General features: G+C 34.1%; 1 protein-coding gene across 1 annotated transcript in view; it reads right to left on the bottom strand.

Annotated features, from left to right (window-relative positions):
• The window catches only part of LOC149409338 (Krueppel-like factor 7), a 354,445-nt gene that overhangs the window by 274,843 nt on the left and 54,648 nt on the right, over positions 1-24,954 (bottom strand). The window lies entirely within an intron of this gene.

Here is a 24,954-nt window from a genome sequence, read left to right as displayed (position 1 = left end):
TTGCACTAATGCTTCCCTCGAAATAAAAACCAGAAAATTACATCTTTCTTGGCAACTTTGTTGTGACTACGGGTATTTATAAGTTATCCCGGTTCAATTATAAGTTAGACATTTTCAATTCACCTGAGCCCAAAGCAACTGAAAAAGTTTTAGTAACATGTTAACGATACATATAGAACCGAGAGAAGAAAGTAGGGCAAAAGCTTTTATGGAAAATTTGTAGATGAAAGATCGGAAGAATTCTGTAGGAACGTTTTTTTATTTTATTTTATGCTAGTACCTACATAAAACATGCATGATGTTCAAAAATTACACACATAAGGAATAATAAATAAGAAAACAATAAATAGTTAAGTATAGGTATTGTAATAGTATACAACAGTAAATGACAAACAGGTGAAATTTAGAATATATAATTGCATATACAATTTATTATTGGCACAGTACCACTGCCGGAATTACATACGAATCGAATTACACTTAAATGCCAAAAATATAAATCTTTCAAATAAAGGTTCTTCTAAGCGGTTATCACTTTGTTACTTATTAAAAGATAATTATCTTAATTAACATCACTTCGTTTTCATATAAATAATACACGAGCTACAATGTTCGCTTCATCAGTAGTATAATGAACACTTATTGTTTACACGTGTGTACATTTACTCCTCAAGAAGCGAATATTTTTCGCGAAACATGTAGATTGTTTATATAAAAATAAAGTGACGCAAACTAAGTTATTTGTCTCTTTAATAAATTTAATATTACATAATAATATATCTTTACTTCGCTTGCTTCGATTTTTTATATTTTTAATCTTTCCTTTTTTAACAAAAAAACTAGAAATAATCATTTTTAAAAACATTTTCAACACTTGATGTTCGTATACCTACGTTACCGTAGTGCCCTGGAAAATCAAAAAGAGGGTATGAACGAATTGTATTGATCTTGGCTAATAATTATTAAAAGTACATTTTAAGAACCTATAAAGTCTGTGTTGACAAGTCCTTGAAACGTTAATGAGATATTGTGGATTTAAATAAAGACATTATCTATATTAAGTATAAGGCATAAGTTCTGAAATTTTCCGAGACGAGAGAATATACAAAATTCGTATTAACAATAAAATCATAGACATCATGCGTAGAAACACAATTACAAACTAAACCAAATAAGTAATAAATGAACGTGTCATACCTATTTGCTATTATTATTTATATGTCTACGCCCATTACATTACACGGATCAGATTTGCTTATTGCGTTGACTCACAATTCCGAAGTAGGTGAACACGAATTAGGTACACATGATTGAGTCCTTTTACAAACTTATCATTGGTTCTGTAGACAGGTAGGTTACAGCAAACTAACGATGGGTCATTACTAATTTTATTAAGAGCGGGAGTCATGGTACCAGCTCAATATTTTCGTACGACTCAAAGAGCTGACTCAATTGAACGGGAGCGGTGAGCTCAGAGCTTATGAGCAATACTGTGCTCGCCCGATACGACTCGGCCAATACGGCTCATCCGATACGGCTCCCAGTTCTCCTGCGTAAGCGTATGAATGATCGCAGGAATCCTTACACAGGTACACCACGTCGTACCACGAGAAGAATAAGATGCTAGGTAATAAGTAGGCGTAAGTACATAATATGTCCAAGTCCAGAAGTTGGACTGTCAGACGCTGTGACGATATTTTTCTAAAATGACTGATAAAAAGAGTAAGCGTTCAATTGAGCCGTGGTACATATTAAAGGGAGTCGTGAGACTACGGCTCGTCAAAAAGAGCTAGCTCAATTGTGCGGCTCGTTCATGAACGACTCATCGCAACAGCAAACCTTATTAGGGTTTATCCCACGCTACCGATGAATCCCAAGGTATAATAATATAATTTATCTAACACAACATAGCCTCCAATGGAGGAATATATTACTGCCACTGAGAGCTTCGTTCAACCTCACTTTCTGTCACATGCAGCGTTCGTGAGAAAGAGAGAGAGATCATAAAGGATCTGTCAGAAGTATGTGGTTGACTGCACAGTATAAACGAGAGGAAAACTCAGAAAAATAAAATGATTGATTGCCAGAAAGGCGAATACTTTCGTTTTTTTATGGTAATTTGTATTCGGTTGAAAATTAGAACAATAATCATTCTTCTAAAAGCAACTTTTCCATGTTATGTTTCCTAGTTTGAGGTTGTTTTGTAAACACTGGCGTCGGATTTAATCGCAATATCGATTGCGAAAATAATTATTTCGACGAATGCAAGCGGGTTGATTAGCATAGTGATCAATTCATTTAACTTGGAGACGATGGGCGCGATTCCCACGCAGCTCTAAAACACATTAACGTGGATATCGTTTAATAATATTGGTGCTGCTAGATTTAGCTGTAAAGATTTTTCAAATTAAATTTTTGGAGGGCAAAACTTGCCTTTGTCGTTTTTATTAAGCATGATGACAGCAGAAACTGAAGTATTAAAATTCAGTCCACGCACTTATAAAAGTCTCCATAGTTGACGTTGGTGCTATAGACATCATTTGATTTTGTACATCACTATTTTGGTACAGTTTTGGACAAAATTTTGCATAATGTTATAATGGGTTGTTATTACAATGAAGATCATTTTTTTGTTAAGTGCTCAACCGATTCCATTGGACTATGGCATCCACCATTGGGTTATGTTATGAGGCTGAAACAAGCGGGAAAGGGAAGGAGATGGAAAAGAGGAAGGTTTGAAAGTACCTGGCCATTCAGATCTGCTCACCAAATACAGCTAAAGCCATTTCAAGAAAGTTTAGATTCTGAATATGGTCTTTACTCTTGTAATACTCTGGTGGAGTACCTGCCAGTATATAGTCACATAAAAACTAATTATCAAAAATTTGATGTTATATTATTAATAAAATGTTATGGTTCTCAGCATGCGACCCCTAAGTATGATCCCCAAATGCTTAGAGAACCCGAGAAGGTTGGTTCAACGTTCAACCCTTTCTACCGAGACACCTGCGCCGAACGAGTCTGCTGACAACACACTAGCTACCGAGTAATTGCACTGAACCAATAATACCTAGAAGTCTAATATAATGTTTATTTGAACGAAAAATTAAGTGGGCAAATAGGTCATTTTGCAAATTCTTAAAAAAAAAGTGAATAATTTAAAACTGCCCAAAGCATTTTTCTCATATTGTACCTACTTTGCTTATTTATGACTCTGATCTTTAAATAGACCTTTTGATTTCTACACAGGCGGTTTTGCAATTATTTCAGCAGAAGTACAAAAACATTGAGCTTTCATCGGTCACACGCATATGCCCACAACTAATAAAAACACAATCTCTACAAGTGTACCATACCGATTTTAAAGAAAAATATTTGCACATAATTCACATACCTACTCCTAGGTTCCAGAGCCCCAAATTGATTATCTGCTCAAGAAATATTTTCTTTATTTTTTTTTAAAGGTTGATCGATTTCCTGAGAAGAAAGAAACAATTGAGCTACTTCGAGCACACGGACACGCCCGTAAAACGCTCAGTGTAACTGTTCAGGGAACCATGGTTCTACCCCAGAGCTAGCAACATAACGCCAGCGTCCTTGTGTAATCCCGCCCGCCTTGACCGTATAATATAACCATATAATCCCATAATACCTCGCTGGATAGGCCCGCGTACACAATCGGTGGTTGTCGAGCTGACCCACTAATATTTACATACGTCGAATCGACGTAAGCCCTGTAAACTCATCTCGCTTTTGAAATAACGGTGGAAATTGTCCTGCTAATATAGATCTTCCAGGAAGCTGATGTCATAATATAATATGATCATCGCTATATATGTTTTAAACTATTTGCTTAAAGGATTGCTGTTTTCTTATTTTTTAATATGGGTTATTAATATAACGCCAGTTTTTTTTTTAAAGAGTATTTTAGTGAATAAGGTGATCTGCAGGTTTCTAAGTAAGCCGACAAGAATCACCACATCTGTAGTATTTCAAAATGTTTACATAATTCTTAAAGCGTAATTTATTTTAAATAGGTATCACAAAAAATACCGAACTTCTCAATAACTAAATATATTCACCTTTCTGGCTCTCGAGCTCTTCTTGGCTCGAGGCTAACATTTTAATTAATTCCAACAAATTCGTAGCAACAATAAACAATTTTTTAGACCGATCAGGTTTTTTCACGACATCACCTGTGTCGATTTGCACTTTATATTAGAGATTTGCTAGGGAAAATTTACCCGTAGGTCTTCAATACCGCATAATTTTGTGCACGACTTATTCACTTACGTCGTTAAGACTTTTTTTTAGCTTATTGTCTTTAATTACGAGGATTTTTCTTTCATAAATGAAGAAATTCAAATGGCTTATCATCATTTGGCACTGTCAGCCTGCCGAATATATACATATACATACATACATATATATATATATATATATAAACAAAAACAGTTAACATCTACCAATATTTTTAGGTTGAATTAGTAACTATATACTTTTAATTTATATAAAAGCCTTTCATTTCGGTGCAATTTAAAAAATAGTTTATATTTTCGCATATATATTTTTGAAATAAATCTTCGTTTAGTAAAATACACCGCACATTATTCGTATTAAGAAAGTGCAATGCTTTGTGTGTCTACTCGTTGAAAGAAGTTACTGCAGAGTTCGCATACAAACAGTCATCGATCACTGCAATAAACCACGGCGACCCCTGAAGTGTACTTTATTATCACTCGCGGAATCCACCTCATGGTCAACAGTCTGCCGGCTTTCTGTTCTACCTCGATCTATGTCTATGTTCTAGGCCTATGTCTGTGTTATACGCGCCTGTGTCTATGTTCTATGCGCCGTGTTCTGACATAGTTCACATGCTGCATAGAAAACGGTGTCACAATCCCAAGAAGGTGAAATATTACAGATAAATCAAACCTCTTAGCTAAAACTCTCCGATAGCGGTGGAAAAAAAGATATCGAATACCATCGCATGTATAAAAAATAGGATAAGTAAATTGTGCAATTATATAAATTATTTATCTAACTTTGTAAATAATGAGTGTCTCAAACCAAACACTTGAAAGATATACCAAGATAACTTTATTGCAAAACATTAAAAATAAATTATCCTTTTAAGAGTCATTTAGCAATGTACCATAAGACACTCGTTTTTGAAAACATATATTTTAGTATTGTCCACCAAACTCATCAAACAACATCGCAAAATCCAAACAAAAGCTTTCCACTTTTTCAATTCATTTTCGGTAGGACGCAACTATACTTATTTTTTTCCAATTTTTCAAGACCTCCGGCAAAATTTGTAGTAAATTAAATTGTTAAAAATAAACATTTTACCGTAAACGCATATTTACACAGCAGAATTGAACGCAATAAGCATAGTTAAGTACGCGAGTCACGACGTTCCATAAACAAGGCAATAAAGTTACATAGTTTAAAGATTACTCAATTTCAGATGATAAGATTAATTATGTATGCTTTTAATCTGTGATTAAATGCCTGGTTAATCTTACACGCTCCGTGAGAATTTATTATCATAAAAAAATAGTTTTTATGGAATAAATCTGTGTTCTATTCAGCATTTTTGCAACATTTTTGTCGGTTTTTAGACTAGTTTAGAGTTTGGGTGTCGAATCTTTTTGGATTCTTGGCCATGTTTAGTGAAAATTGTAGGTTGGTAATTAGGTAAAAAAATATTATTATCGAAAATATTTACAGTTATCATAATAAATTGTTTTTTCAATTCATTTACATTTATTAAATATTTATTTTAAGCAGTTGATTTGTAAAACTAATGGGTCAATGAAAGTTGATTCAAATCTCATTACGTAGGCCTAAGTCATTAGGCGTTAGGCGCAGTACTCATATTCAGAATTTGCTCGTAATTTATCTAAATCGGAATAGAAGATTATCGAAAAATAATCTCTTGCCTTAAACTCAAAATGAGAGCATTTACAAGAACGTCTAACATTATAAGCTTGTCGATGAGTATAAAAAAGAGGAATCAGTCACGAACATGATTTAATTACACTCACAAAACAAAAGTTGTTAATAACATCTGTTTGAGCCACTGCAATGCTAATTATTTCAACATAGTCAGGCGCTCTTTATAAGCGTGAGAGTGAAGAAAGCACACCTTTCATGGATCTATTGTAATCTTCCTTTATCACTCACTCATGAGTGACACGTGTGACAGAAATAGAAGTGATGACTAAGTTCTTGACTAAGTGATGGCAGGACCACAGCGCGCGGCGTTGCAGTCTTGCCCAAGTCTTATTAGGGTATCTAGCGGGTAATCAATATCCGACACGTAATTGCACCTTGTTTGAAAGTTACATATCATATATACTATCACAAATGTGTATCACGGTATTTGTACTGCCATTGGCATAGCTAAAGCATTCACATGGAGAGGGGTTCTGCCCTGAGGGCGGACAAGTTGAAGAGGGGGTTGAAAATCTTAATAGAGATGGCACAAATAATATTTTTGTATTTTACGACTATTACTCTCTCTTTTCTCTACGCAATACTGAGGCCGATGGGGGACCTATATCCTTATATACGCCATTATGGATTGTTGATATATATATCAATGTACGTTTGGAACTAATTTTCAAAATACATTGTATACAAATCTCTGACCATTGGTCTATCTTCTATCTATATATCTTTTGGGCATCACTTTTCGTTTCAATTTGTGAGAAATTATGATTAACTTATATAGCAGCAACATAAAAAACTGTTTTCTTAACGGCTGTTTTCCTTTAGAAAATAAATTTCACCTAAAATATTAAAATAATACAATAATATTAATCTTTACTCCGGAATGTTAGGTTAGTGCAATCCTACACATGCCATGCGGAATGTAAATACATGCATGTATAATAAGTACAAATGGGTATATCAGGTAAAATAATATCCAATGTCACAAGTATCATGATATTTTCAAGCCCTGCTCAAAAAGCCAATTAAAATGCGACTAATTGGTCAGTAAACATCATTTCCATACAAATTAATAAATTTATTTTTTACATATCAGTGATTTTTCATCAGACCATGTGCAAGGGTAAAATTTATTTTTGATAAGTGCAAAATTACCTCTGCAAATCGAACAATTTTCTAAGTTACAAACCAATTCATTGGATATTTGTGACCATTCAAGAAGGTATGAAATAATATGAGTAAAATTAGTTGAAAGATAATATTGTTAGTTCTGATTCTGAGATATGGGATCGACAAATATGAATCATCTAAAGATTTTATACAACTTCTAAACAACCGTTTAGAATAACATGGTTGTTTATTAGTTGTATAAAATTTTAAACAGGTTTATTAGTAAGACTGTTAGAGTTTTAGAAAAAAATATGATTATTACACATTATAAGTATGACGTTTAGATCTGAAAATATTCAGATTGACCTATGTAGCATTTCGAAACAGAAAATATGCGTGACGTTTTATTTTTATAGATTTGTTTTATGGATAAATGGGCTTGAATGGTAGCCAAGAAGTACACAAGACACAATATACAGACGAGTCCACCGCGAGGCTGCGGGTTGTGGTCATAGCTGATGCGATGCACCCCGCGGCACAGCAGTTGCGGGGAACTGAGGCATTCTAAGAATATTTACTAGAGCTAGACACATACTGAGGCGGATCACTGTCACTCAACGGTTGGCTGACTTCGAACTGAAATCAATAGGCTCGACGAAAGGATAAAACTGATTCAATAATGATGAAAGATTCCACTATTTTAAACAGTATCTATTTATCTTAAATAGTATCCAGTACGTTTTAAGTGTTGGGACGCCAAGCGGTTTTGCATCCAACCTGCCAATCTCATCTACGATTGCTTCCGGAAAGGTTTTCTATGACGTAAGCATTGAGCCGGTGCGTTTCGAGATTTACGTCCGTTGTTCTCAATCCTTCTGATCAACTGTTGAGCCGAAATTTTGGCTCAACACTGCTCAAACGCACAACTATGCTCTTTCAAGCGGAAAGGTGACAACTGAGCAGTCAAACAATTTAAGAAAGCCAAACTACTAGATTAAGCTTGCCTCAGTAAATGACTAGTTATAAAAAGTGTCGACATAGTGAAAAATATTCGCGACGCCAAGGCATGGTGGCATTAAAGTCAAGCTAACACATTATTTTTAATATATTTCATACGCTTGTTTAAAAATATATGAAATATCTGTTTATGTATTACAGTATTCAAAAAAGTGTATGCATTTATAATAAAAAAAAAAATAATTCGTCAATATTAATTTAGCATTGAAAGTTTTTACTTTGATGTCATTTTATTGTCTATGAAAGTGGGCGGGGCCACTTAAGATAATCAATAGTAAATATGTTTGGAAACAGGCGAATCAAACGTTACTGAACAAATCACTTGGCTGATCGGACCCTGAGTTGATCGTTCAAAATGTTGAGAACAACGGCCGGTAGTGTTTTTTCAAATTAATTATATAATGCACTAATAAAACTTACATGAAATTCAGAATCATGGTTATACATTTACAGTTTATTTTTAATTTAAATTAGTCATTTGGGTCGAATAAGATTAAATCCTAAGACTTGGAAATAAGATCGATCTAAAAACAAAGCCGATGTCTATATCCAGCTATATCATTGAATACCTCTCGAATTTTATTCAAAGGTAAATAGGAACTTATTGGATTCTCGTTGATCCTTTGTTCATCCGTTTCTAATCCTCTTTCAATCAACAGGATTAGTGATTCACCATTCAAAAGGTTTTTGCGGTTTGGTTTTAATTTGTTCCATGCTTCTTGAATTTATTTACACAGTCAATATTTATTCTGTAGAAATCCATAAAAAATTGGTTTTCCTTATAAATTTTAATATATTTAAAATTTATGAAAAAAACCGATTTTTTAAATATAGAAGACTGGCTAATACAGTAGAATAATTTAATATAGATTCTTGCTTGTTTATTTATTTATTCATGTTCTCCATAAAACGGTTATGCACCAATATAATATGGAGAAGATCACAAATTTGAGTTACATGTACGTATAAAAGGTCACGAGGGCAGTTTTACTATTTTGTGACATGTGTCAAAAGATAGTCACTGAACTGTCTATAAGTGACGTTGAAAATGTCGATGGTTAATGCAGAATCGCCCTCTGTTGATCGGTGCGTTCTGATAGGCAGAAGTCCTCGCTTTCGGAGTATGAAAAAGTGCATGGGATCTTCCTCTATTAAAAACAGTGGTATTATGAATTGTAAGACTAATACGGGGTATAAGGGGACTGCGGGTGGGTGTTACAAACTATTTCGAATCAGTTTGAACAACTATCGGTGCCCACAACTAGCTACATTCAAACGTGCGCTCATATAATCAACATAAACTAACAAACCATATTCAGTGAGGTGATATGACAGAATGCCGTACACATCTGCTTTGGCACGCAATCGTTGTTTTATTCATATTCATATATCTTCTTTAGTCACACCCACTCTTGGAAAATATGGCCTTCCGAATCTTCTTCCACTCTTCTCTGTTTCATTATTAGTATGTATTTCTATTAGAGTGTGACGGTGGCCTTGTGTGTCACTGAATATCGATATAAATTATCTTTTTCCTATATTCCGTATTTTTTTCATATTCCGTGCGTCTAAATCTTCCGATCGTCTGTTCCTAATCTCAGCTGTGACGAGTCATTTTACATCGCTTACATCGACCTTGTATTTATTTAGGATAACAGTGAAATCTTAGCTGATAAGAAAACAATAGATTTTCAACAACCACCACGTTGCGTTACTTTTTACGAAATTAAACAACAAGGAGAACCCAAAAGATTTACCTTAACCATCCATGAAGAGTAGCATATGTACTTTAAATTCAATAGAATGAAAATAAATTCCAATAAAAGTACCTAACTGTTGAATTAATGTCGAAAATGTATTTTTTTTGTCACGAATAAAATAATTAAAATAAATTAAAAAAATATAATGCAAGAATTTAAACAATTCTTGAAATGGCTTTTGCCATGTTTGGTAACAAGAACTGAAGAGCCTTCCAAATCACGTCATAAAGTACAACGTTTTCTTTTTTTTCAGATTTCGTGGCCCTTTGCAGCCAACATTGAACGTATGTATCTACAGCCGAAAGATTTGGATGCTATTGAAATATTATTGTAAAAAATATAGATTGCTTCTCTGAAGTTTAGAAGATAGTTTAAGAGTTGTAAATAATTATATACAAAACTTAATTTTTTTTTTCTTAAATTTATTTTATTTCATCCAAAAATTAGAGTATGAAATAAAATTACAACATTATAATATTTCATTAGTAAGTAAAATACCTATATGTAAGTGAGTAACAATGACAATGTTGAAAAACTAATGTTACAATAATAGAACAGTTTCTAATAGAAGAAAAAGTAAATATATATGAGTGTTACTTTACTATAGCATAAGCTGTGCATAACCTGCCTCACTAGGCGAACCTATGTCGAGGGAATTTTATATATTTTACCCATTATTAATCAGTCAACAGAGTGTTATCTACGTATATGCCACAGGTTTTTGATTTTGCATTAAGGAGCGATTAAGGTAGCATTATTGAAGACATGGACGATCAAGTGAATCAGATACTCGAGTTGGACCATGTCAAGATTCAGAATAATAGAAGAGTATGTATGAGACGATGTCTGAATGTAAATGAGACAAGAATTGTGTGCCAAGACCAAGTTGTTTGGCGGTCCGACCTCTCTGCCTATCCCTGCGGGTAAACGGCGCAATTAGTTATTTAGTTATCTATTAAAAATTTTGGACACACCTCACAAATTCATGCGTTTCTTGCAATTCTTTCCCAGGGGTAAAACGCACTAACTTTAAATAGTAATTTCGTCGTATTATCAAAATAAACATTACTCATCGGAAATAAATCAAGTGCCAATGATAAGAAGCACAGCATATTACTGTTTAATCTAATTCATGCGAACACTGCGCTCTCAAAGATAAGAAGCGCTCGTCTGCTAAGTTGGCGCAAGTGAATTCAAACACGATTCGGAAAAATCAATAGGCAGGTAGGTATAACGATTTCCTCTGAGGGAAAAATCAATAGACAGGTAGGTAGAACTATTTCCTCTGAGGGAAAAATCAATAGACATGTAGGTAGAACGAATTCCTCTGAAGGATAAATCAATAGACAGGTAGGTAGAACGATTTCCTCTGAGGGAAAAATCAATAGACAGGTAGGTAGAACTATTTCCTCTGAGGGAAAAATTAATAGACATGTAGGTAGAACGATTTCCTCTGAAGGATAAATCAATAGACAGGTAGGTAGAACTATTTCCTCTGAGGGAAAAATCAAAAGACAGGCAGGTAGAACGATTTCCTCTGAGGGAAAAATCAATAGACAGGTAGGTAGAACGATTTCCTCTGAGGTAAAAATCAATAAACAGGTAGGTAGAACTATTTCCTCTGAGGGAAAAATCAAAAGACAGGCAGGTAGAACGATTTCCTCTGAGGGAAAAATCAATAGACAGGTAGGTAGAACGATTTCCTCTGAGGTAAAAATCAATAGACAGGTAGGTAGAACTATTTCCTCTGAGGGAAAAATCAATAGACATGTAGGTAGAACGATTTCCTCTGAGGGAAAAATCAATAGACATGTAGGTAGAACGATTTCCTCTGAAGGATATATCAATAGACAGGTAGGTGGAACGATTTTTTCTGAGGTAAGGTTAATCGGGCATCAAGGAGAAAATAAATATTAAGAATCAAAACACCAATTACAACGTGTGTAAATTCAGTATTAGGCACAAGTGATGTTAATTAAGTGTGATGATAATTAAAGCTTGCAAAAAATGAAAATAATAAATCATCAGGTTCATATTCACTCTCCGAAAATTGTTTTGAAAACATATTGTTACACGGAGAGTAATCGATTATTTCCGTCACCATAAATTAACAGGCCTTATTAATACAATATCAATTCAACTAACTAACCATCACACCATTTCCCCGCAGGAAGGACGGACCGTCAAACAACTCGGTCTTGGCACACACTCCTTGCCTTATTCGCATTCATACATCAAGTATTTGATTCACTTGGTCGTTCCTCGGGTGTCCCTCGGGTGTGACTGTCTTCTACCATTCAAATTTGCCTAATATATTCTCCCTACACTCCGTTCATTGCAACGTTAATTTAATAATGTTTTATCGATTTGCCTTGACGGACAATACAAGAATTTAGTTGTAATTTCGTAAATATTCAGATTTTCATGAACACGTTTTTCGACTTCGTGATCATGTATATTCGTAATTTACTAAAATTTTATCAGGAAACCTGTCAATGGCCTACAATCCCGTTTTTAACTGGAATTATCTATAAGAGATTCTTAATAAATTAGCAATAGTAATTTTTTCAGTTTATAATCTCGCACAATTGCATGGTAGTAATTATAATTTAATTAAAGTCATATACATATATAAGCAGATTTAAATAAATATTAGTATATATTTTAAATATAGGTAAACTGGTATAACCATTTACAAGTATATAGAAATATGTACATACAAGTATATAGAAAAATAAACATACAAGAATTATTCTGATTTTTTGCAGTACAAAAGGTAAAATAATACCATCCTTTACAATGTTTATATGAATTTGTAGGGCTACAAATTTGGTATTATAAAAAAAATGATGCCATGCAAAATTAATAAAAATGTTAAAGTTTAATTTAATTTATCCGTTATTACTTTTTACAATAATTCAAAGGGTACATTTTTGTGTACTATCTGTGACTTTAACAAATAAGCTATCAGTGTGTAAAATTTTTGAAAAATATACAAGAACTACATGTTAAGGTCAGATATTTTATCTGAAAACTAGTTGTACCAGATTATATACGATATAGGTTCTGGGATCATGTAAATTACATACTGTGGGAATATAAGAAACGGTTTAGCTTTCCGTTGACTTAGGAGTTAGTTAGTATTGTTACACGGGCCCGAGCAGGTGGCAGTCTGAGGAGTGCCTGCAACATGACTACCTCTGCGTCCCGGTGTGGGTGCGCGCACTAACACACACTGGGACACACACTGGCTCCGTACACACGCCATTGGGACAACAAACGTGTGTCATGCGGCGTTGTCAAATTTAAAGAGCATCGGTGAGAAAGGCACAGGTGTCGGTATTGGGTACTGGAGATCCGCAGGATTTCTCAACCAACACATCCGCGTTCTGTGTATACATCGTACGCGTACGCTATGCTGTAACCTCTCCCTCTTACACATAAACGACGCACAAATCAGTTAGAGAGGTTACTAGTTACCTCTGCGGTACAACTATACCTACACTACCTAATATTCGGTTCGTTACAAAACTTCGGAAACATAATAAATACAAAACACTTATTTTGATCCTATCAATGGATGTATTTATTTGATTATAACTAATTGTACCCCGCAACGCGTTGCTGTGGCACAGTTTGTGTGTGCAGACAGAGAAACAATAGCGCGTGTTTTCTTTACTTTCAACAAATGGCACTGTTTGTCAAAAAAGCGTGTTTGTCCAACAGTTGGCAGAGTTTAAAAAAATCATGTTTTACCTGTTGCAGGTGACATTTATAAAATATAGGTATAAAAAACTCACGCCTATTTATATAACGAACATTTACGTTTTTATTCATATGGATGGTGACGACATGAATGAATCATTTTCATAACGCTTTTTTATTTATTATTAAACTCCGATAAGCGAACGTGTAATAATAATAATAATAATAATAAAGAAAGATACCAAACGCAATATTTCACGAATTCATTACAATCCGAATGTTTACGTTCTCGTGGAATTCTTGCCAGATGTATTATTGGAACATCCGATAGTGTGCTCGGCGCATCGTAACTAATTATTACTGTTGAAACACGCAATTTCGCGTACCGTTTAGCTTTCGTCTTTATCAGGTTGATATGATAAACATTTCAAAATTTAAATTACCTACAATTTCAGCAGCAGTGTTGCTTTAAACGAGCAAAACGAGTTTTTAGACGGAGCTGTGACGATTCGCTTCCCGGTGGTAGAGAAGGCGGTTAATTGACAACAACTGCTCGAAAGCGAGTTTCAAGGATTCCTAATCACATCTTGTCGCATTTGTGCAACACGACGAGCTTACAAATTTTATGTACAGGATGTATCAGGACAGACCCGATAAACTTTAACCAGAGATTTCGGTATCCGATTATTTATCTTTTCACCTAAACAGTTGAAAAAACAATAGGAATTGGATGGTTAAGGTCGGGTGGAGTTTGGGCAGTTACTTGGCTGAGTTAAGTTAAGTTAGTTGGGTACGTTCTTATAAATATAAAAAATAATATCAGATATACATAGCCAGCTTCTATAGAAGAGAAACATTTAAAAATCAAAAGCAGTTTAAACTAATTTTATGAATTATTTTAGTAAACATTAATGATTATACTCTGTAAATTGATTAATTATTTAATAAATAAAAAGATAAAATAATATATATAATTTAAATTAAATAAATACCTCGATATATATTGTATTTATTTATCTTTGGCGGAATACTTATAAGGTATTGTGTGAATTAATTTAACAAATACAAGAGTTTCTTACAACTGCCGGAAAAGAGTATCAAACTGCAAAGTGCTAACTACAGATTGGCAGGTAAGTACCAATATTCTCTCAGTATCGCCCTGGTGCATGACTGCCATTCAAGACTAATAAATGAACCTATTTAGTGACCATATCGAACTTGTCGGGTAATTCCCAACCTTCATTTTCTCCTCTTTTTCCCTACTTCCATCAGCTTCACAATATTCCTACTCCTATTGGCTGGCTAGAGACCGTTAAGACCCTTGTGCGGTGATCACTTAAAAAGTAAGAAGTTCCTACCTAACCTTCCAGATTTGGTGACTCAACTTTAAAGTTTATTTTTATCCGAAACAGCAAGGAAATGCCTAAATAAATTCAAATTGTATTTGCCCGCTCCGAGTTTCAAATTCAAACCCGTAAACTTTGTTTCCAAAACCATGGAGTTTGTATTTACTTTATGAAAAGGCAATATATACAATAAAATACGCTAAAACGAAAGGATTTTTTTCCACAAGTTTTTTATCGCGGAAACTTCTTTTCGAATTTAACGGGCTATGAGGTTTTTAACATTCGTAATTTCACTAGACAGATGGCTACTGAACAAAAAAAAACTTGGCAAGAATTCTCGACGCCTTTTTTATGTTAAGTAGTTCACGGACGAAGTCAGTAGCTGCTTGTGAAATTGATTCCCAACAATCAAATTCATAGTCACCTATAGATAGTTGCACTTAGTTACTCATAATATAATATATAAAATATCCTTTCCAGACCTACTACTGGTGGCGCTGTGTGGCACCTCAGAATTGACCGGTTCTTGATGTTTACAGGACTGATAAATTGTTATGATCGAAATGGTGAATTATTATATAAGTAAGGATGTTGTTTTAAAATATGCTCTTTTGTTACGAAAAAACATTTTATGCCTTTTTTTCCTTTATTTTTCCCAATTTTTACATTAATTACATACAATATTATATAAACCAATACGAATAATTGGAACACACTTTGTTTTGTGTTCGTTTGGGGAGTATAAAATACATTAGTATTTCTAATGTTGATTCTGTTTTCATTTATTTCGAATTTATTTTTGTTTTTAAAGATGTATTTCATAGTTCGCAAAATAAATAGTTTACGGAGACAGAATAATTTAGATTCTTTGTATAACTCATGTGTTAAAAATGTTCTTTTCCCACTATACATAACTTTGATGATATAATTTTGAGTTATTTGTAAAGGTTTTATATGTGCATGAAGCGCACCGCCTCATCCTATTATTCCATATATGAGTGAAGATCGCACTAAAGAAAAATAAATAATTTTCAGTTTTTCAACATTGAGCACTTCTTTTAGTCTGTAAAATGTGTATGTAAGATATCATAATTTACAGACGGTACCTATTATTAATTTGGGACTGCCAATTTAATTTTGTATCAATAATAATACCTAAATATTTGATCTTTTCAACTTTTCAGAGTTCAAAGCAAGATGAGCATATTTCTTGATTACAGGTAACATTATGTATTCTAATTTTAAGGTTATTGGGGGGTTAATTTTTACAATTTTTATAAAAGGTTAGGTAATGTGTTTTATTATAGTTTATGAAGAGTCTATTACTTTTTAGCCATGATGAGACATATGTAATACATTTTGTTGCCTTCAAAAAAGTTTCAGGCCAGGATTTTAAATTGCGGAATTAACTTCAGTCTAAGAAAAATTGCAGACGAACGATTTCAAATAATAACGAAGTACTAGGCACACCGCTGATAGTTCTACCGTAACCTCTCCCTCTTTCTCAGAAACGACGCATATAACAAAAAGTGGGTTTACATCGGAACTCTTAGCGGCAGGACCATAGAAGCTGATGAATTTATTTTCCCGGTTAATGCAGTCGAGAAAATTTATTTTCCCGGTTAATGCAGTCGAGAAAAAACTCCAGATTACAATGTTAAAAATTTAAAAAAAAAGCGTCGTTCGATCACGTCTGCGCTAACAACATGGTCATATATTTAATTTTATGTGTACGTTATTGTAACAATATTATTTTTAGATTAGTACCGTTAATGAAACATTTTTAGTAATAATGAGACGGTATCTAATGGCGCTTGCACCAACACTACAGGGCCAGACAGTTGCAATTGCAATATTGTATTTATTTCCAGTTCTCCCACGTCCGATGGTTCTCCTGGCGACTGGCATGTTTGAAAATGCAGCCAAAGACGTTGTGCAGAGTGTACGCTCAACGACCGATACAAATTCAAAATTAATAACGGACTAGCGTTGGAACCGTATAGCAAGGACCTTGAAACAATGAAATCAGCATCATAAAAAAGCTGCTATGAACATAATTTATGTAAATTTCGCATCCGAAAGGAATGTGTTGCTTTTAAAAAATACTCACGCTAATGTTTATTCGATCAAGACGGCCGCAGCGAGCGTGGTGTATTTTTCACATTAGGTTTTTTCTATCCTTGTCATCCTTGTAGACGAAATGGCGGACGGTTTATAATATTCTCCATTAGATGAAATTGAAAGTAATGTGTTTGATCAAAATCAAGTTTTCATGAAAATAGCTTTTGTAAACAAGCTGATTCTAAACACGGGGCATTATGGATTCGTCTCATAGTGTGTGGGTTGATTTGAATTACACAACAAAAGATTTAAGTCAAAGGAAAATAACCTTATAATTATCAAACGATTGCCATTTTACATTTTGATTTATATGGAAGCCTTTGTATAACAAACGCCCTTGTGGTGATTTTCAAGAAATAATACAAATTTATAATCCATTTATTTAAAAACAAATAAAAAACGTCCTAATTTATGAAAACCATTATGGACCTAGTCACTACATAAGACTACATCGCGTTATTACAGTGGTCGAATGTTTTACATTTATAATATATAAAGAACCCACCTACCAATGTAAATACAAGAATAATATTATTCTAAAGATTATTCATGAAAAAATCTACCCGTAAAAACAAAGCATTTTTACTATCTTACATACATTTATATCTTTTTGTTTGACTGAGGATGGAACCGTCCTCCCCCACAACTGGCTCTTTGGCAACTGCTGTGAACTTTTAAAATGTCTTAAAACTGAGGAACTGATTTGACTTATTTTATAAGCAATAATTATTAGCCTGAAACACTCATCCACATTGAAAAATCTCCTGATAAAAGATACATGACGCCAACGGGACTTGAACCCGTGTCCTTTCGATTTCCGGTCGACAGCTCTGACCACTGAGCTATGGCGGCTTATCTCTTATCCGCGAAATAATTCAATATATACTAGTGTTTCGTTCAACAATTACTGCTTGTTACATTTTTTCACCTGAAACAACCAACTTTATTTTATATGAGAAAGGTATTGTAAGTGCTAACTCTCTCACTAGATGGCGTCGAGACAAATTGTCTACATTTTTGGTGAAGATACTAGAACTTGTCAAATATTAATTATGATTTTTTTGGTAAACTAATATTTAAGACAAGATTTTTTTATGCATAGCACAAAGGGTAACAATTATTTTAAAAGCAATAATTATTAGCCTGAAACACTCTATCCACATTGAAAAATCTCCTGACAAAAGATACATGACGCCAACAGATGAGTGTTTCAGGCTAATAATTATTGCTTATAAAATAATTGTTACCCTTTGTGCTATGCATAAAAAATCTTGTCTTAAGCATTAGTTTACCAAAAAAAATAATTGATTTGACTTAGTCATGAAGGGACTGTACAGTCAATACCGCTTACACCTAAGATAAATCCTAATTGAATGGTACCTACATTTGTTTGAATATTAGCTGCAGTAATTTTTTTTAACACAACGTCATCCAATTTCAGAAAATGAGTGCCACTAAAAGTTGACAACGAGTTTATCTTGGGTGTTTCAGTTTGATTGGATGTCGGGTAGTGAGATAATTTCCACTTTCAAGATTCCATTTAATTATGTTATAACGAGAGTTTAAACATTCAATTAAGAAAATATAATCTAAATTGAAATAGATGTATTTAACGGATCAGGAAATAATGTATAAATAAATGCAATCTAGGTTGAAAAATGTATTCTTCAACGAGGTCCTTAAAATAATCTACTTAATTTATAAGGACAGATACTTTCTCAGTCTTAGATTTGTGGGATTTTGCTTCATCTTCCTGCACAAAAATAAAACATTTTTAGTTGTGGTGTCGAAGATAGTTGCGATGAGAAAATTTGATTTAGATGTCACATAATTAGTCTCTTCATGGGTAATACATTCCTTTCGTAATTTCGTCCTGCCACCAAAAAATTGTTAAATTAACACAAAATAATTTTTTCCAATGCAAATTAAAAATACATTTCACGAAAAATTACGTTATTTGATATTTTAACGCCCCCGACATTTTATCGCGTAGGTTAACTTTATATTGGTAACGCTAATAATTAATAACAAACCCACATATTTTGTATACCTATCTATTATTAAGGTTATTATTTGTTTAGATATAATATGCTATTTTGTAACCTATCTTTATTTATTGTTGAAGACATTACATTAAAGCTCTCAGCGGCAGAACTACACTTAGATCTGAGGTAAATTATCAAGAGCCCTCTGGCAGGTTTGAAAACAAGGCATTGAAACATTAATTCTGCGAGACAATTAATTCACTTATTTGCTTATAGGAATTTCTTTTCAGATATCAAAAAATTCTATTCGCCATCAAAGTGAGAATGGAAATAATTATGGCGTTTAAAGTGAAGTAATAAATCCATGTATAACACTAAAAGGATGACCACCGCAGGCGTAACTTTTATGCCGAATTAGCATATTATTTGAATACTTAGCACGACTTATGATCGCTAGCGAGGTCTGTGCTCCGCGTGCTGTCCAGCACACTTTGAGCTTATCTGCTGAACCAAAAGCCCGCCGCGGCCGAGAGACTTCTTCTAAGAGAGGAAGCCCAAACCCTACCTATATTCTTGCGTATCGCGCAGCTGTTGCTTAGACTAGTTTTAGTTGTATTGTGTAGATGTTTGCCTATCGCATATGCCCCTTCTACACTATTACTCTTTTCACGGCGATCGTTTGCTTAACTTTAGTTTACTGATAACTCCACATATTTCGCGGACCCCAGACAAAGACTCGGACTTGCTCGGGTAGTCTCACCGAGAACGCAGAGCAGGTACTAAGAGTTTTAACAGTTTCAGGTTAACGTACGACGTTGAGTCAATATTTCTACATATTGCGATACAGGAAAGGAGGTCCAAGGGAGCGGATAGAAAGGTCACGAGGAAACAACCGCCGCGCCGTCTGCTTCTGTTAGGAACACTTCCCGGGGGAGAGTGTTATTAGGGGTAACAGCAAACCTGAGATAAATTACTAAAAGGTTTCACGTTCCAAAGTCCGTAATGTGTACAGTATGTTGACTACGTAGACAGCACAGGGCGCGCTGCGGCACAAACTCAAGGAACGCTCCTCAAAGGGAGGGAACACACGGTAACGAAATGTGAAATTCGTGCATGAGTACGTCCTTTTAACATAATACACATATTGCCGAATACACGATCATACTACCCTCAAAAGCCAGAAATTCTTACCTCAGAATTTACAAATATCGGTTTATTACATTTTTGGTAATATAATATAAACCGTGAGTCAACCCCATTCCTTTAAAAACCAAATTACGAAATGGATCCTTACACACGAAATACATTAAAACTACAATACCCATTCATTCTACACTCTATAAATTTAATCACCTTTCAGATAAAATATAATATATCCTTATCCCCTAACTTAGCGGTATAGTACGTACATAATTAATTAGTGTGATCTATTTACAAAAAATTTCTCAAATTTTTCATTTCTTATAACTCCTAACTTCTCCATCCTCTTCTTGCAACCCAAACTAGCTATTCATCATTTTTCTTATTTCTCTATTTTATATTCTTGTATAGATTCTATGTCCGCAAACTGTAAAATTCACCCGCCATAACACAGGGTCATCCCTAGCATGGAGGGTGAAATATCACAAAAAACCACATGTACTCTCTAAATCATGTATCAATAAAATAAATAATGTGTAACATTATATTTCCCTAGCGAATCGCCCACATTGTTCGAAATGTGTCAAAACAAAATTACCATTTAAATGAAAAAAAAAATACCACAATGTACGAGTATTTCGACGAAAAAAATTTTTTTTTTCTTTTTATATATGAATATAACACGGTCAAAGCCATTTCGTTTTACCAATTTGGTAGATGATTTTACCAGTCAAAAATAATTACTGTTTAAAGGCTTTCTAAAACTCGGATGTATTGCTGGTTCATGATAAAATGGTTATTTTCGTATAAATAATTATTTCATAAAATGGCTAACCACCAACGGATCAACGCGCAACCTTTGACAACGTTAGTTCTGGAACTAGATTATGTGACAGGATTAAAAAACTTTTAATTGAAGGGACTGAATTGACATAATTCAACAGGTAAAATTTCATTACATGTTAATTTACACAAATTAACGAGATTGTACTCAACTGCAAAAATTTATGTTCAAATATGCAAATATTTATTTATTTTTATTTATATAAAATTTGTACATTTATTTATAACGATTACAGGTAATAAAGCCTAAGACGTTATAATTGTACCATTTATGCAGTGTATATGCAATGCCAAAAATCTCGCAAATGCGCATTAGGACACAAAAAATAAATCTAATTTTTTATCTACCGCATTCAAAAATATGGTTCAAAGCTGAGCGTAATTAATGTTCAAAGGTTTCTACTCAACGTCACATATTATTGACGTTATGCGGATTTCAGTCCTACAATTATAAGACAAAAGTTCAATGCATTATGATTGTATATTATATTTATGTTCACATATTGTACTTTACGCAGTATCTGCTCAGAAATAAAGTAATTGCGTAAAACGCTGGCATTAAATGAAATACAATTACGCTATGTCTGACTGAAGACCTCCTTTTGCAGAGGTCTCGTAGTTTCCAAAATACAAAAGTTTTAAAGGAACGCAATAACTGTGTGTAGGTAAGTACACTTCAGGCTGCTAAGATGTTTAGAGGTATTATATACCGATGATTTGTAAAGTGCAAGCACCTTCAAAACAACATAATTAACCAAGTTTTGAGGAATCTTAATCCTATATTAATTTCCAACAGACATCATTTTTAAATTAACGCCATAAATGTATGTAGGTAGGTACTTATCTTATTTTGGTCGTAAGACAATATTGAAACATTGTGGCCATGTTTTTCATAAACCACAGGGCGACACTTAAATCTAAAAATTGCTTTTTCATTTGAAAACTCACTTTCTTATTTGGAAAAAGGGATGCAAAGTGATCGGTTGCAAGTGAGTATTTTGATTGTAGCCCATTTGGCATGCGTTTTGTCAGGCATTTCTAATCAAAGTCTATAAACCTAAAATCATATTTATTACTTACTCAACAGTGAGAGAAAAACTTTTATGTAGATTATACTAAGTGCCTTTCTTTTCAGATTATTATCTATACGTTTTTATTGATATCTTTATGTATATTAGCACACGTTTTTACTAACGTAACCATAATGTTTTTGTTTGAAATATGACAATATAATCAACCAAATCCTTTGCGCAATACGTATTTGTTTGTACACTGAATAGTTTTTGTTAACTTAGTCAGTGTTATGGTACGCATACATTCCCGAACCTAAACGCGAGCCGAGCCACGAATTACGGGAAAGGAACAATACAATTTAAAGCGGCGTATCGAGCCATTTGCGGTTGCTTTGTTCCTTTCCCATAAGTTGAGGTTGAGTTCGGTAGTTCGGCTCGCGTTTGTGTACGTAGCATTAGAGCAGAATCTTAATTAAATCAACATTCCCTTCGGGACGAGAGGCAGTGTAATCTGTTGAAGGGATAATCGTGTGTCGGAATGCATGTGTACGAATTATTCTCCCCCTCCATACACGAGCGATGCGGTGTCTATTTGCGGGTATGAAAATCATAGAGAAACTTCAATGTTTCGGGAAAGGACAATTAAATCGTCACAGGTGGCACTTGTATTTTCGTTTGGCTTCGGGTCGGAGAGCGTGATTTTTTTATCACCCCTGATTGGATGGGCATTGTCGCCCTCCCGCGGCTAATGATATGTAGATTGTTGCCACAATTTATGAGTGCCGGGCCGCTAGCGGGCGGAGGTGTGGGCAGTCAAAAATGCCCGCTCATGTTCCCATAGTCTCCCATTGTCAGATGACACCAGCCACGCATACAGGCGCGGAGAGGGCACGCATCTCACACACACACGCACAAGGCGAGACGTGCGCTCTGGTGTTGGTAGTTGGTACCCATCGGTACCTAAACACAATGTCGCGCGCACCCGCACTACTGCATAAGGTCTAAGGATTAATTGATATTCTTTCATGATACAGGGTCAGACTCCATTCATCCATGGGGGACACAGAAAGAGCGGCTCGCTGCACTAGCTAACAGATGATAGCGGAACCCATGTAGGTATTCATTTTCCAAAGCGCCGTAAATAACCTTGTTCTGCCGAACACACAAACAAGGATTAGTAATTATTTAAAATGTAGATTATCGTGTTTTTGGGGGAAATGTGAAATACTTCTAGACGCTTCGAAAATACCAATTGAAATTGTATAACTTTGTAGGTAGACTTTAACGAAATGCACGAGTGGATATTGAATTATCATAAATTATTATCGAACATCCCTCACATACCAAATACCAGCGAAACGTTTTATAATATTATTGTCTCTTACGTCATGCTTATTTCGAAAAGGATGATCATATAGTTCTTCAAATAACCTTGAAATTGCGGCAAATTGTCGTTAATTTAGAATAACATTCTTTATTGATTTAATATAAAAATAATTTTGGCCAAACCAACAAGGTAGCTAAACAGCGAAAACTGACTGATTTATAATATTGCTAATTTATTTAATATATCTGGTCAAATTATTCGTATTCCTGTTAAAAACGGGACTACAGGCCTTAAGCGAATGAATTGATAGGTTTCCTTACAAACTGTCAGTAAAACACGAACTATTAGGATGTCGGAGCACGTGTTCATTAAAAATCTAATATTGTAAAAATTAATCATTATATTTATCAGGAAAAGGATGCCTACATGAACACATGTTCCGATATATTCTGAATGGGCTAATATTTTATAAGGAAATGGATTTCAATCACGTTTTTAACAGTACTCGTTTTTATCCGTGTAAAAATGCCATTCTAATTGGCATCCTTCAATTATAATAATATTTCGTTATTTAGATTTTATAAATATTGCTTGTAGAATTTCTTGATAAATTTAATGCGTTTTGATAATAATATAAACATAAAAACCCTCCGAATATCCTCAGAAGTGCGACCGAAAATACGTGGAAGTCTTACAAAATTACCGTGATAAATTTTGCTGAAATATCGGAATAAAACTTTTTTAAATACCGATGTTTATTCGCACAACTATTTATTTTCGTCAAAATACTCTTCATACAAATACAGCGATGAACATTGTCTAAAGTGTTTTGTAGTCCCGAAAATAAACGAAAAAAAAATTAAGAATTAAATGTTCTTTGCAAAATAAATAAAAATATCATCACATCTGCCTTGATGATGGATACTGTACTGTTGTAAAAATAAAGAAAAAAGTATCGCAACACGGCATAATATCCCAAAAATAAATCACCATAATACTTTTGGCCAGGAAATCCTTCAATTATATCACATTCGTAATTATTTGCAAAGTATCATACTGCTAATGTTAAGACGCCATTCATAAGACTCTCGGTATATGGAATGATGTCACCTTGTAACAGTCAATTTAGCCATGTTCTTTAATACATGTATATAATTGCATTACGTAAATATTAAATAAAATTCCAATGAGCGCATGTATTCACTATTCATTCATAACATGGCATAATAAAAAAAGTGATTAAAAGAATGATAATATTATAAACGTATCTTTAATAGTGCGGGTTAATACAATTGTAAATAGTTTATTCATTGTTGTAAAGTAAATACAAACACAAAGCGCTCTCTGAATAAAATGAAATTTGTTGATGAAATATCCGAGATTAGTTTGGTTGGGGTATACAATATTTGGTTGGTATCTCAGAGGCAAACGATCGCGAGAGGGATACCTCCTGCGCATGTGTCGGGCCCCAGCTGATCTTACGTTATTGAACTCCCAAAGTTGCCTTGTCTGGGCCACGCCAAGGGAACACAAGTAGGTACCGGCCGTACCGGTCCCACAGTATAAGCGACGAATCATTCATATTGCTTCGTGAATCCTGCACAGTTCGTCGAATACTCTTTTTAC

The sequence above is a fragment of the Hesperophylax consimilis genome, chromosome 31 (genome assembly GCF_061612785.1).
Source record: "Hesperophylax consimilis isolate HC1 chromosome 31, BYU_Hcon_1.0, whole genome shotgun sequence".
Classification (NCBI taxonomy): domain Eukaryota; kingdom Metazoa; phylum Arthropoda; class Insecta; order Trichoptera; family Limnephilidae; genus Hesperophylax; species Hesperophylax consimilis.
The sequence above is the reverse complement of the archived record's forward strand: the minus strand, read 5'-3'. Positions and strand labels throughout refer to the sequence as shown.